This window comes from Saccopteryx leptura, chromosome 4 (assembly GCF_036850995.1).
Source record: "Saccopteryx leptura isolate mSacLep1 chromosome 4, mSacLep1_pri_phased_curated, whole genome shotgun sequence".
Lineage (NCBI taxonomy): Eukaryota > Metazoa > Chordata > Mammalia > Chiroptera > Emballonuridae > Saccopteryx > Saccopteryx leptura.
The window spans coordinates 33,605,128-33,620,218 of record NC_089506.1 but is presented as its reverse complement, the minus strand read 5'-3'; the positions used below and the strand labels follow the sequence as shown (position 1 = coordinate 33,620,218).

The 15,091-nt window shown below is 37.7% G+C and overlaps 1 protein-coding gene across 7 annotated transcripts in view; it reads left to right on the top strand.

Annotated features, from left to right (window-relative positions):
- SLC20A2 (solute carrier family 20 member 2) overlaps nt 1-15,091 on the top strand; it is a 110,494-nt gene that overhangs the window by 4,368 nt on the left and 91,035 nt on the right. For 3 of the 7 annotated variants that reach the window (XM_066380422.1, XM_066380423.1, XM_066380427.1), the window contains exon 2: nt 2,099-2,275. The exons of 3 other annotated variants lie outside the window; for them this stretch is intronic. The gene's annotated coding sequence lies outside the window, so the exon portion shown is untranslated. Of the gene's footprint in view, nt 1-787; nt 975-2,098; nt 2,276-15,091 lie in introns of those variants that run through there. One more of the 7 variants, XM_066380425.1, reaches the window with a different exon arrangement.

The following is a 15,091-nucleotide window of genomic DNA, read 5'->3' as shown; positions in this document are numbered from 1 at the left end:
CTTGCCAAAAATCACAATACAAGTAATATGGGGGATACGGAATATGAACCCAGGCAGCCTGGTTCTTGAGTCAGAGTGGTTTTTCTGGGGAGTTTGGCTTTAACCAAGACAGAAGAGAGAGCTAAAAGTTGACACTACTTTCTTAGCTGTAAAAGGTGCTTTTAAAATTTCAAAGTAGCATAAGGATTACAGTAACTCTGAGCTGCAGAAATAATGCTGGATTGTTCAGAAAGCAGGTTGATTATGAAGTGGTTAAGGGGACACTATTTTGAAATGAGAAATTGAATTTGAATCTCAAAGCTGAGTGAGGAGTATAAGTAACTTTTTAAGGTATGGAATTCTAACACAGGAATTCCTTAGGACATGGGACAGTAATTGTTTTGTGTCAGAAAACTAATGCAAAATAAAATAATATTGACACGATATTCTACTAATTTTCTTTTCAAAATACTAGATTTAAACCCCTTGCAGTAGTAATTTACTAGAATATCAGTGTTATTGATGGTTTCCTGTGCATTTCTATTCATTTGCTTTGTTATGTGAAATCTTGATCTACTTTTTCAGCTTGTCTTGGGCAATAGAATTCACTATTGGGGCCAGAGGCCTCTTCAAACTAAGTAATACTTCTTTGGTGAGGAAAAACCCCCCATAAAATGATGCTGTTGATTTGGTAACAGACCTGGAGTGAAGTCATTCATTTTGAGCCATGTGGAATTAGATGGGGGCCTATGAACAGAATCCAGCAAGATGAAGAAAAGCAGTATTCTCTGAAAGTCCAATTTTGTATCCCTTTGTCGGGAGCTGACATTATTTTGGGGGTGTTGGGCATCAACAGAATCAGTGACTCTAAATGACTGCACAGATAGGGGAATACATACCTCACCCCACCACAGCCCAGGAATCAGAGGAGGAAGTGCCCTTGAAGCATGGGCCACAGCCCTGGTTAGCAGCCAGTGGGGACACACGCTCTGCAGGTATAGTATTCTGTGCTACAGACCCCTTCTGCTGGGTAGGAGGTCAGATCGTTTGTCTTGGGGGAAACTTTATAATTTGAGTCAGGGAAGAAATGACATATGCTGCTGTCATTTTAATATCAATTCAGGGTGGCCTGTTATAGAAGCAACTTAAACTATGAATGTTGTCCAACTGTCGTGTTCTGTTTAAATACCCAAGAAAATAATTTGGAAAATTTAGATTAAAATCTGTATTGAAGTTTTTATCCAATTGGCATGTTAGCCTTAATTATAAGCTCTTCTCTAAATGAGGGTTTTAGGGAAAGACAGGGTGATACACTGACTCATAATTTATGCCTATCAAGGCTGAATAATTTAATAAAACCTGCACTGCCCCATTTTATGAATTTAAGGGTTATAGAGCTGGATCCTGAACTTTAGATAGTGTGGTAGTTCTCAAAGTAGGAGTGTAAATCAGAATGACCCGGGGTTTACTGTAAGAGTAACAGGTGTCTTAGCCTAACCCTAGGAGCATGGCCTGGGCATCTATCCGTATTTTAAACCACCTGCCCCTATAAGAAGAACCAGCCCTGTATTCTACAGATAAGAAAATTGGGGCAAAGTCGGATGACTTGCCTATAGCTGGTTCAGTGGTACCAAGATTTTATTACCAGATAATATGTGATGTCACAATTGTACGGCTGGGGAAATTTTCTGGGTCATCAGTTTAGTAGCACATTTTACAGCTCCATGTTAAATCATGCTTTTTTATACCATTTTCCAAGTAAGATGTGAATGTAGAAAAACAGTTTTCTCAAAGTCCATCTTCTGTCCTGGCCGTGGTAAAATTCAGTCTATTACCAGATTTTCTTTATAATTTTAACTGAGTTTTAAAATAAATTTTAGGAACTGTCAACTATTTGTAATATTTTTATTGCATACCCTATGATGCCCTCTTAAATTTTGGGGAAAATAGAGTATAAAGTTGAAGTGAAAGATTAAAATTTGTAATTTGAATTACTTATTTTTCTAAGCTATAATGTAAAATAAATGTGAGAATTTTTACTGGGTTTTTTTTTTTTTTAGAGTTTTGTGTTTTAAGATATGGTTGATTTTTAACTTTTTTTTTTTTTCCAATGTATAAGGCACCTTACCTTGGAAACAGCACCATCAGCATCTACGTCGTCTTCGAGTGAGAGTGAATCCTAGTTTCAGCATGTCCTCAATAGAGACCACAGAACCAAGTTTATTCCTTCAAGATGTCTGCTGAAGCCTGTGGAGCAACAGCCATTTCCAGAAGTAGATAATAATGTCAGATGCCTGTGAGTGGACCGTATGGGCAAGAGACTCATTAAGATATTCATGGAAGAATAGTCAAGTCTGAAGACTTGACAAATTTCAAGACATGACCCCATGTCATTTAGGATTTGAGCACCTGAAAGAAGATAGTTCTGAAAATGAGGGGCAAGGCACTAACATATTTCTTTACATGTTTCTTGTACTTTTTTAACCCATCTGCTTTGCATATATTTGAGCTATTTTTCTCTATGCAATAGGTAGGAATCTACTTATGATCGGAGTTTTATTCTGTGTGGATAGAGAACTCATAGGTATAATAGGAGAAATAGGAACAATTTATTGGGATGTTGGCTCCTAGAAATTGACTTTCACTGAATAATTACTAAACGTGCAGGATGTTGACAAATTGCTTCCCCATAATGATGTGCTGTTGTCACAGTCCTTGTGATTCTAGATCTGTCTTTATTTTTCTCTCAGCCTCTATGTGCCTCCTTTTCTCTTGAACAATTTTTTGTACTGAAGATCTGATTATCTTATTTTTTTCAGTGTAAAAATAAGAATTCTGTCTCCATAAGTGTGCCTTTGGCATGGTTGCTCTTCTAGCCTAGGATATTTTCTAGGATCAAGAGTAGAACAGTTGCCATTTTTTTCCAGAGTTGTTGTTCTTTACTATTTTTATGTTCTTGTTTAATGTTTTGTTTCTTCTTGTTTAATGTTTTGTTTTCTTTTACTGTTTCTAGATTGAAGTAAAGGATGAACTGTTTTCAGTTCATCTGTGTCCTGTTTTCAGTTATTTAGGAGACCAGAACAACTTGAGTAGTAAAAATCTGTAGAAAATTTACAGCATATCTTAATTGTTACAGTTTTAACTTTGTTTTAAACCCCTACCAAAATTCTCTTTTAGTGGGGTAATCTCCAAATGCTGACTGATATGCACGCATAGGCATGCGCAGGATAGTGGGAGGGAGAGAGAGGTGGGGGAGGGAGAGAGAAAGCTTTTGTAATTAACAACTGAAGCACTTGGCCATTAAGGTCATTAATGTGTTGGTATGAAAAGGAGTTTATTGATTAGAAGTAAGATAATTAACTGACATAAGTAAACTTTACTGTTTTCAGGTCTTCTCTCTTTTTGCAATTAAATCAGCTTAACTCATCAAAAATTTTCTCCTGTATAAGTTGAGGAAACCTTTACTTTTAGGTATCAAGTTTTACCAAATAGGCCCTGGCCAGTTGGCTTAGTGGTAGAGCATCGGCCCAGTATGTAGGTGTCCTGAGTTTGTTCCATTCTGGTCAGGGCACATGGGAGAAGCAACCATCTGCTTCTCCACCTCTCCCCCTCCTTTCCCTTCCTGCAACCATGGCTCCATTGATTTGAGCATGTTAGTCCCAGTTGGGTGCTAAGGATAGCTCCGGGAGCCTCTGCCTCAGGCGCTAAAAGTGGCTTGGTTGTAAGCATTACTCCAGACGGACAGAGCATCCACCCAAGACGGGTTGCCAAGTGGATCCCAGTCGAGGAGCATGCGGGAGTCTGTCTCTATATCTCCCCTCCTCTCACTTGGAAAAGAAGGAAAAAAAAGTTTTACCCAACAAATAAAAATATAAGTAAAAGAACAGATTTAAAAGTTTAATTTTAATAAAGTGAAATTTGAGAAACAAAAAGTATATTTTCTCCCTCAGTGTACCTGTTTTACTTCATCCCTTTTACCCCCTTTCTACCCTATCTGTTTATCACATGGTCTCCTTTTACATTTTTTCTCATCTGTCCATAATTTTTTGTTTGGTGTCTGTTTTGCTTACTTCCCACCTTTTCCAGGATTCAGCCTCCCATTGAAAATGCTCTCTATTCTCTTTACTCTCTATTTCCCTGGGTGGGCCTTCTTCCTGGTCTGTCACCTCCAGGCTTTTGTTGTTATCGCTTGTAATTCAGCTCCTGCCCTAACCTCTGTCCACTTCACTTCTTGTCCACCTGCGTTCCACTCTCACCTCCTGTCAGTGGCGTCTCTTGTCTTCTCCTGCCCCGCTTCTGTCTCTGTAGCTCACTGATCTGTCATGTGTTTCAGCTAGCTCCGATTCCCTATCCTCTCCAAATCGCTTTTCTTCTTGTACTGTTTAAGCATTGTGCACTTGTTCCGTGAGCTCGTGTTCTGTTTTCCTGTCCCTGGGTGGTAGGTATTACTAGATGGATTTGTTGTCATTATTTGCATAGGACACAGATCCTTGCTGTGTATTTCCTGGGTAGCCAGGATGACTCAATTATTATTAATTTTCCTTGGAACATTGAGCTTCCTGTGTTTTCTGCTTCTAAGAAGTAGATTGGTATTCTAGAAGACTACTACTATGTTACAGAGAGTCAGGATAGTTATGTGATACTGTCATTTTAACTCTTCATTCAAGAGTTCATGATCTTTGAATTCACTCCATTGTCTTGAAAGATTTTTAAAAAGACATCCAAAGTAGGTTTGGGTATCAGATAAGAAGAGGAAAGTAAATACTATGAAAGGAATTATGGTCAATTTCTAGAACTAGAAAGAAAACTTAAAAAAAAAAGAAAGAAAACTTAAACCACAAACCACCTGCTTTAACATTTATTAGGTTAAAGGTCCCTTAAAAGAATAAAAAAAGTCTCAGGAATTCTTTTAACTAGGTTGTCTGTATTTTTACATTTACTTGTAGGTTCCAAGACCTTTCTTCAATGTTTAACAAAAGAGAAACTGAATCTTATAAATATTTATTTTCTTTTGAGAGGCTTGATATCTCTGTAAATATTAACCTGTGTGATTTTATATATATGATAATTATACTGTAACATTTTCAAAATGCCATTAACAACCCACTATGTTAGTTTCTTGTGTAGAAAAGTGTATAAATTGTATGGTCTTGCTCCTTTAGACTCTGTGGTCATGGTGTAATGAAAAAGTAGCTTTGGGCAAAATTTTATTTTATGCTATTGATGATTTACATTGTCATATATATATATGTTTTTGTCTTTGTATATACTATGAATGTGCTTTCCTGTAGCTTAGTTTTCTTAATGTGTATAAACTGGAGGTAGACAAATGTGAGTGCAGGTGTATTTAGCTTTATTAAACTTAAAAAAACCCTATACCTCACATACTGTAGTATCTAAGTAAGTTTTAAGAATAACCCTATGACTTGAGGTTGATCATATTGAATATTCTTTCTTCTGAGCCTTCCTTAATTGTGATGATAGTGGTTGGGTATTTTGAAATTAAAAGAATGGCTAATGTTGCATAGTACCATGATGTTCACCAGTCATGAGCAGCTAGTAAAAACATCAGAACCACAGTCAAGCTACTGACAAGAAATGTATAGACGTGCTAAATGCAGGGCTGTTCTGGGATTACAGAGGACTAACACAGTAGAGAACATTGTACAGGAGTACACTCTTACCTGGGTACTAGTGCTGCTCAAAGGCTTGGAACTCCCATTTTAAATTTGCTTTTATAGTTTTTAAGGAAACTAACCTTATGGTCAATTCCCTCCTTTTTTTTTTTTTTAACCAGGAGTTTATTTAGCTTGATCTGTTTGCCAGAAGTAGTTCTCGGTGACAGTTGTCTCTTCCCGTAAATCGTATCTGTTCACTGAGAATTGATAATTTGCTGCAACTAAACATATTTAACAAAAATGTGCCCCAGGTTTCTAAAGTGTTCAGCAAACATTACATCATTGGAATAGGTCTCTGTAATGACTGCTTTCAGGAAAGCTGGAGTACGCCTGGATACGGAAGCTCTGGAGTATAAACCCAGTTTGTGCCTGCTTGTAGTCTCAACACTGGGCTGTGTATACCAACTTGAATATAATTCCTGGATTGTACCTATGTTTTTGTTATTTTAAAAAGTATTTAACTTTAACCAAACCAAAACAGTGTGCATATTCTAGTGTAGAATAAATTGGCACAGTGATTTAATATTTTGTTTATGGTTGATAATTTTTTCCTAAATTAGCAGGTTTTTAAAATATAGATCTGTATAATAGATTGTATAATAGATTAAGTTGGGTAAATTTTTCACTTGAATCAAATGGATTTTTCTGGTCTTGGTTGTTCAGCTTGTTATAAAAGCTCACTAATTCATAGTGTGATTAGACTGGTCTATTCATTGTGATTTTGTGCATTATAAGGGTTGTATTTGAGGTAATTTTAAAATATTAGTATTGAGATAGACTCCAGCCCAGAATATATGTCATGTGTAAAATCTCTTTATTAAAGTTCATTGGTTGCAAGCAAGAAATTTAAATATGTTTAGTTTGTATTTCATGGCTGGTATTAATTTGTATTGCCATTACATTCATAGATAGGGAAACTGTTATTTCCATAGAACGGGAAACTTTGTGTATTACTATTTCAAAGCTTAGTTTAAGCTGGTTATAATTTAAAAAGTATCTGTCACTTCTCTTTTTTGGAAGGTTTTCAGTAGTCCCGTGGGCATGTTATGAACATGTTTAATCACCATAACAATAACAAATATCTAGTGAGCAGGATGTTTGGGAAATTGCTGCCGAGGATGTAGATCGGGCTGAAGTACTGGTTTTGTCTTTCACTACTATAATCTTTGAGAAACAAACTTTTTTTCTGATAGTGCTTTATTTTTCTTAGATTTTAAAATTATTACTGATCTCAATAAAGTTACCATTTTATGGATCCAGCCTCAGTAGGGTCAGGCTTTTGATATTCATTAAACTCACTGCTACTACTTAAATAATTTTCTAATAAAATTTGATGTTATGAAATATATTTTCTATAGTGTATTTGTGTATAGTACATGATATGTGTTTATGCTGATAAATGAATAAATAAATGTTAGTTCTGCAGATCAGTAGGTTTGTTGAGAGTGTTTCATTTTTCTCACTATATATAATAGATGAGGAAATTGAAGGTTATTGAAATGCTCAAGGTCTGATAGTAAGTGGTGAAACGAAGATTTTATTCTAGGTTTTCACTTTTCTGTACTGCCTTTTAAAAGATTTCCCCTTGAAAAAGTAAAATTTAGTGGTTTTATAAAAGCATATTAATTTGAGCTATCCATGCTATATACCTAATTTTCCCCCCAAAATAAAATAACTTTGTTCCTGATTATAAAAATAATGGGGCTCAATATTAAAAGTAATCAGTGCTTAGTGAAAAGACAAAACCAGATAATACAATAAAGTATAAAGTTGGTGGTGAAAATCACTAGTAATTCTACCACCAAGACATTAAGATTTGATGAATAGCTTTCCAGATTTTTTGGTGTATAAATAAGTATATGTATATTTTCAAAACAAAAATATGTTTATCACATGAATGTTTAATCTTACTATATATGGGCCATTATTCCACATCATAACTTTATATCTTCATTTACGTTTTTTATTTTTTAGAAACCTTTTATTTTAGAACAATTTTAGATTTACCAGAGCTCTCAGTCTCCCTATCATTAACAGCTTACATTAGTATATGTTTGTCACCATTCATGAACAGTATTGATAGATTTTTAGCTAAAGTTCCTAGTTTCTCAGATTTCCTTAGTTTTTACCTAATGTCTTCTGTTCCGGGATCCCATCCAGGATTCCATACTACAGTTAGTCATCTTGTATCCTTAGGCTGTTTTTGGCTGTGACAGTTTCTCAGACTTCCCTTGTTTTCTTATGACCTTGAGAATTTTGAAGGGTACTAGTCAGATATTATAGAAGTCCCCACAATTAGAATTTTTCTGATGTTTTTCTCATGGTTAGGTTGTGTTTTGGGGAGGGAGACCACAGAGCCAAAATACCCTTTTCATTACATTGTTTCAAGGGTGCATAGATCTGTATGACTTATCACTGTTGATGTTGACCTTGATATCCCAGCTGAGGTAGTGTTTGTCAGGTTTCCCGACTGTAAAGTTACCCTTTTTTCTCTCTTTTCCATCTTGTGCTCTTGGGAGGGAAGTCGGCCCACACTTTTGAAGTGGGGGGAGTTATGTTTCACCGTTTGCGGGCAGAGGCAGACTATCTGCACATATTACTTGGAATTATTCTGCTCAGGAGATTTAGCTGTCCTCCCCCATTTATTTATTCAGTCATTTGTTTTTATCAGTAGAGGCTAATTTGGGTTATAATTCAGTACAATTTTATTGCTCTAGTTGTTGCTATGTTGGCCACTGGGAGCTCTTTTAGTTAGTTCCTGTGTCCTTTGCCACGCCATACCCCTATCATTGTGGGCTAACACAGTCAGTTTCTATATACTGCATGGCATTCCATTATAAGAGCATGCCACGATATATTTAATCCTCTGTTAAGAAGCTAATTTGGTTAGCAGATTCTTCACTGTTAATAAACAGTACTGTGATGAACAGTTCAGAAATATACTTTTGAAATATTGTTTGATAGTTTATTCAGGAAAACTTGCTTTATTAAAGGGACTGCTCACACTACATTTATGTGCTATATGACTCATAATAAAGACTCAAGTAGCTTTTCGAGTGAGCATTTTCACTTTATCAATGGGAAATAGTGGTGTATTTATCACTGTAGTTGCCTCCCCTTTTTCTCTTTCCATGTGATCAGAGTGGGTAGCACCAATGTCCAAAAAGCTGCTTGAGGTCATATCCTGTTTTGAGACACCTGTGCCTGTCTTCTCAGTATAAAATCAGTGACTATTGACAGTTAACAGGCTGAATTTAAACTCAGCCTGGTGAAACAAAACAGCATTCTCAATGAATAAAAACTGAAGCAACCTTAGAAATCATGTAACATCCCTGCATTTAGAAAAAAGACTGGTATTACTCAGGGAGATGATTTGCCTGGGAATATGAAATAACAGAAGTATTCAAAAATTGAACTTCTGCATATACCTCAGAATTCCTTGTTGCATAGGTAGATTTTGAATCTTGTATAAGGATATACAAACTTTTATGTCGGAAAATTTCAAACATATGCCAAAGAAAACTAAAATAGTATAATTAATTTCTATTTTCCCATCATCCAGCTTTATCAATTTGTAGACAATCTTGTTTAAAACTCCCACCGACTCCACCACACCATATTATTTTAAAGTATCTCCCAAATATTAAATCATTTCATCTGTGAATATTTCAGTATGTTAAAATCTTTTTTTAAAACACAACCACAACTGTCTGACCAAGTGGTGGTGCACTGAATAGAGCATTGGACTGGGATGCAGAGGACTCAGGTTTGAAACCCTGAGGTCACTGGCTTGAGTCCAAAGGTCACTGGCTTGAGTCCAAAGGTCGCTGGCTTGAGCAAGGGGTCACTTGCTCTGCTGTAGCCCCCGTCAATGCACATATGAGAAAGCAATCAATGACAACTAAGGAGCTTCAATGAAGAATTGATGCTTCTCATCTCTTGCCCTTCCTGTCTGTCTGTCCCTATCTGTCCCTCCCTCTCTGTCACAAAAAATAAATAAAATACCACAACAACTATCATTATTACATCTTAGAAATACTTCTAGTCAAGGCTAGTTATAAAAACTTTCGAAGTTTTTAGTCATTACTGAAAATGTACGTTTTTGGTATAATTCTCCAGTAAGATTCTAATGTGTATCTGTCCACCATGCAGTATGGCCTAGGTTATGGCTTTTATCAAAATCTAATGTGTTAGGGTCCTATCTAGAAGAAAGAAAACATCTCGTGATTTCTTCAAAGGCAGAGAAATTCATAAAAAGTGTGTGATAGGCCTCCTGAGTGTAAATATTTGCTTTTTGGCTCAACTTTTTTTTTTATTTTTTATGACAGAGTCTGAGAGGGATAGACAGGGACAGACAGGAACGGAGAGATGAGAAGCATCAATCATTAGTTTTGTTGCGCGTTGCGACACCTTAGTTCATTGATTGCTTTCTCATATGTGCCTTGACCGCGGGCCTTCAGCAGACCGAGTAACCCTCTGCTCGAGCCAGCGACCTTGGGTCCAAGCTGGTGAGCTTTTGCTCAAACCAGATGAGCCCGCGCTCAAGCTGGCGACCTCGGGTTCTCGAACCTGGCTCCTCGACATCCCAGTTCGACGCTCTATCCACTGCGCCACCGCCTGGTCAGGCGTGGCTCAACTTTATGAGGAGGAAATTCCAAGGGCATATGACAACAAGACACTTTTTTTTTCTTTCAGAGTTTACCATATTAAAGCCATGGATGGGAATAGAGTGATATGGCCCTTTCACTCCAAATCTTCTGTAGATTGTTGCATCTCAAGTAAAATTCCTGCATGTTTCTTTCTGAGTTGTGACTTACAAAGCTTTTAGGAAAACCATCATGTTGACATCATCACTATTTGCTTTTAGGAAGATAACTTATGGGGAAAAATACTTTTGATTTCACAGATGATCCTAAAGGTGGAACTGACTACTCTGTTTCCTTTATTATTATTATTATTATTATTATTATTATTATTATTATTATTTGTTTTAGAGGCAGGGTGAGACAGACTAGAACATCGAGCCATTCCTGTATGTGCCATGACCAGGGATCAAACGAGCAACCTCTGTGCTTCAGGATGATGTTCTGACCAACTGAGCTATCCGGCCAGGGCATTTTTTTTTTAATTTATTGATTGATTTTTAAAGAGACAGGAAGGGAGAGAGCAGGGAGGGGAAGGGAAGCATTCATTTGTTGTTCCACAGTAGAGAATTATTTGGTTGCTTCCAGTGATGACTGGGGTTCAAACCCGCAACCTTGTCATTCCAGGGTGACAGAATGACGCTCTAACCGCCTGAGCAACCGGCCAGGGCTACTCTGTTTTATTCAAACAGCATATTAAGTAGATTAGCTGATTGTCTACAATTTAAAAGGATGATTAATATTCTTGGTGTTTTGAATACTGTCTTTTCCTGAGGCTTCACTGGCTCTTTAAAATTAAAACTGAGATGCTATTTCTCTCTAGAAAAACACCCCTATCTCAGAAGCTACAACCAGAATAACAAATTTCCCTTAAAATACCCATTTACTTTCATTGAGCTTATCCTAGAATTGCCTATTTTTTGACTGTTAAGTATGCAATAATGTAAATTGGAGATGGAATGATACAAAAGGGCAGAAATTTTCCTTTTGCTTTTTCTAAGCCAGACTGAAACCAATCTTAGTAGGACAGTTTCATTTAAAACTATTTTATTGCAAATAAATATTCATCTTGGTAGCCCTGTTCATTATATGCAGATTCATGTTTTCTAACGTAATTTAGACTTTTCTGTCTTGCATTTGACAGTAGTGTAGCCTTTTTTCATTCGTGAATAGGCTTTGTTGTGGTCAATCAGCTCTATTTTCCTCCTATTTTGAAAGTCCTGTTTGTGTTATTTTCTACTTTCGTCTTTTATCTATTTACTTTTATTCAGCAAACACCTTTTAAAGAGGAGAAATTGGTGTTATTTTTCTTCCTGTTTCTAAGCAAAAAGTGAAAAATTAGTAAAGAATAACCGCAGTTTCAAAAACTTATCTGATCAAGTGCATTCAGTTATCCTAGCCTAATGTTATTATAGATGTAAGTTCTTGGAAGACATAGTAGTCAGCAAGATGTGCTTTGATTTACTCCTGTACTTTCTACCTATTTTAAGCTACTTTCTTGATACAATAATAATAGTGTTTTCTTAAAATCCTCTTTGCTTTGAAATGGTCTTAATTTTAACTTTAACATCATTGCTACTTGCCTACTGTATGACCTTAATTGAATTTCTTAACTTCTCTTTGAGTTTCCTCATCTGCAAAGTGAGGATATTAATTAGCAACCACCTCATTGATTTGTTGAGTTAAATGAGATAAGCTATATTCCCTTGCACATAAATGCTTCATAAATATTATTCCAGCCATCTTTTGCTCTCCAACCATCTTATATCTTTACTTGTTTATGCTTTCACTTAGGTTAAGAAAAATGAGGGGAGGGCTGGATGAAAGAAGGTGAAGGGATTAAAAAATATATGTATTTCACATAGATACAGACAACAGTGTGGTGATAGAGGGCAAGGGGGTGGGTGGGGTAGGGGGAGTGGACAAAGGGGAGGGAAGTGGGGGCGGAAAGAGACTTCGCTTTGGGCAGTGGGCACATGATGCATTGTGCAGCTGATGTTTTGTTGCACTTGAAACCTGTCTGATTTTGTGAACCAATGTCACCCCAATAAATTCAATTTAAAAAAAGGAAAATGATTTATACATCTGTGTGTGTGTGTGTGTGTGTCTGTGTGTGACAGAGATAAAGGGACAGATAGGGACAAACAGGAAGGGAGAGAGATGAGAAGCATCAAGTCTTCGTTGCAGCTCCTTAGTTGTTCATTGATTGCTTTCTCATATGTGCCTTGACCGGGGGGCTACAGCAGAGTGAGTTGACCCTTTGCTCAAGTCAGCGACCATGGGCTCAAGCCAGCAACCTTGGGCTTCAAGCCAGCAACCTTTGGACTCAAGCTAGCGACCATGGGTCATGTCTATGATTCCACGCTCAAGCCAGCAACACACTCAAGCTGGTGAGCCCACACTCAAGCCTGATGAGCCCATGCCAGCGAACTTGGTGTTTCAAACTTGGGTCCTCTGCATCCCAGTCTGACACTCTATCCACTGCACCACCGCCTGGTTAGGCTGTACATCTTAAATAAGTGACCATCTTCATGTTTTCTTTAAACTTAAAAAAAAAACAACTTTGTTTTGAGGCCCTGCCCAGTCAACTCAGTGGTAGAGCATCGGCTCGGTGTGTGGATGTCCCGGGTTCGATTCGTGGTCAGAACACACGGGAGAAGTAACTATCTGCTTCTTCACCCTTCTTCTTCTCCCTTCTCTCTTTTTATTTCTCTCTCTTCCCCTCCCACAGCCACAGATGGGTTGGAGCCAGTTGGCCCAGGGTGCTGAGGATGGCTCCATGGCCTGCCTCAGGCACTAAAATAGCTCCATTGCCAAGCAATGGAGCAACAGCCCCAGATGGGCAGAGCACCGCCCCATAGGGGGCTTGCCGGGTAGATCCTGGTTGGGGTGCTTGCAGGAGGAGTCTGTCTCTGCCTTCCCACTTCTCACTTAGAAAAATAAAAATACTTTGTTTTGAAATGATTACAGATTCACAGGAAAATTGCAATAATACAGAGAGGTCCTGTGTATTCTTCACCAGGTTTCTTCCAAAGGTAACTACAGTATAAGATCAAAACCAGAAAATCAACATCGGTACAATACACAAGCTTATTTAGGTTTCTCCGGTTTTCCATGCACTCATTTGTGTGTGAGTTTATTGTATGTATAGTTCTGTGCAGTTTGATCATGTGTAGATTTGTGTAGCCAACACCACAATCAAGATATGGAACTGACCCATCAGCCCAGGGCTTTCTCTTGCTACCCCTTTTTAAACCACCCCAACTCTTGGTAACCACTATTCAGCTCTCCAGCTTCATAATTTTGTCATTTTGAGAGCATTGTATAAATGGAATCATGCAGTATGTGACCTTTTGAGATTGGCTTTTTTTACTTAGCATACTGCCTGTGAGATCCACTCAAGTTGTTGCTTGATTGAGTAGTTTGTTCGTTTCTATGCCGAGGACTCCTTCATGGGAAGGATGTACCATTGTTTAACCATTGTCCATTGGAAGGAGATTTGGGTGGTTTCCAGTTTTTGGCTATTGCCAATAAAGCTGCTGTGCACATTCGTATAGTACAGGTGTTTCGTATGCACCTGAGCTTTCATTTCGCAAGGATAAACATGTAGGAGTTCAATGCCTGGATCAAAACTTTTTAATGGACCATCGTAAGCTTCTTTGAAAATATATGCTAATGCTTCAAAAATATATGAAGGCAGTTATTTCTTAGTGCCAGCCATTATAAATAATATATATTATCCTTTGTTTTAAAATATATTTTTGCACAGTTTGTAGCATGAGTTCAAAGTACAGAATCCTGTCTTTTTTGTACTATAATATGTGTACTAATAAATATTTTATTTTATTAATGAATTCCTTTTCATATTTTGACTTTTTTACTATAGAGTATATTACTATTCTACTGGACTAAATTTGAATGGGGGAGATAGTTCAATTATGTATTTTTAAAATCAGTTATTTGCAATGTGATGTTGAGGGGTTTTTTTGTTTTGTTTTGTTTTTTTCTTTTCTGAAGCTGGAAACGGGGAGAGACTGTCAGACAGACTCCCGCATGCGCCCGACAGGGATCCACCCGGCACGCCCACCAGGGGGCGATGCTCTGCCCACCAGGGGGCGATGCTCTGCCCATCCGGGGCCTTGCTCTGTTGCGACCAGAGCCACTCTAGCGCCTGGGGCAGAGGCCAAGGAGCCATCCCCAGCGCCCGGGCCATCTTCACTCCAATGGAGCCTCGGCTGTGGGAGGGAAAGAGAGAGACAGAGAGGAAGGAGGGGGGAGGGGTGGAGAAGCAGATGGGCGCTTCTCCTGTGTGCCCTGGCCGGGAATCGAACCCGGGACTTCTGCACGCCAGGCCGACACTCTACCACTGAGCCAACCAGCCAGGGCCTGATGTTGAGTTTTTTAAATACTTATAAAGATTACCACAAAAATAAATTAGGAAGTCTATTAATTGACTAATGTTCAGCAACACTTCAAATCATTGGCAGGGCAGTGTTGACACTTTGTCTTCCAATATACTGTTTGAGGTCCTAAGATGATTTATAAACTCCTTTGTCTCTGAGGTTAATAATAAATGATGTATCATTATTAAGATACTCTTGATATATGAAGGACTCCTAATTATGATAACCATAGGTTTAAGTAACTTTAAGTTGGACATCAAAAGTTAGCACAGGACAATATAAACTATAGCATTAACTGGTGAATGAGTTTGGCTTTCCCAAATGTATTCACTAGCCTTAACTGATGAAAGGAAAACTCTGTAAAAATTTGGAGGAAGGAAGGAAAAGG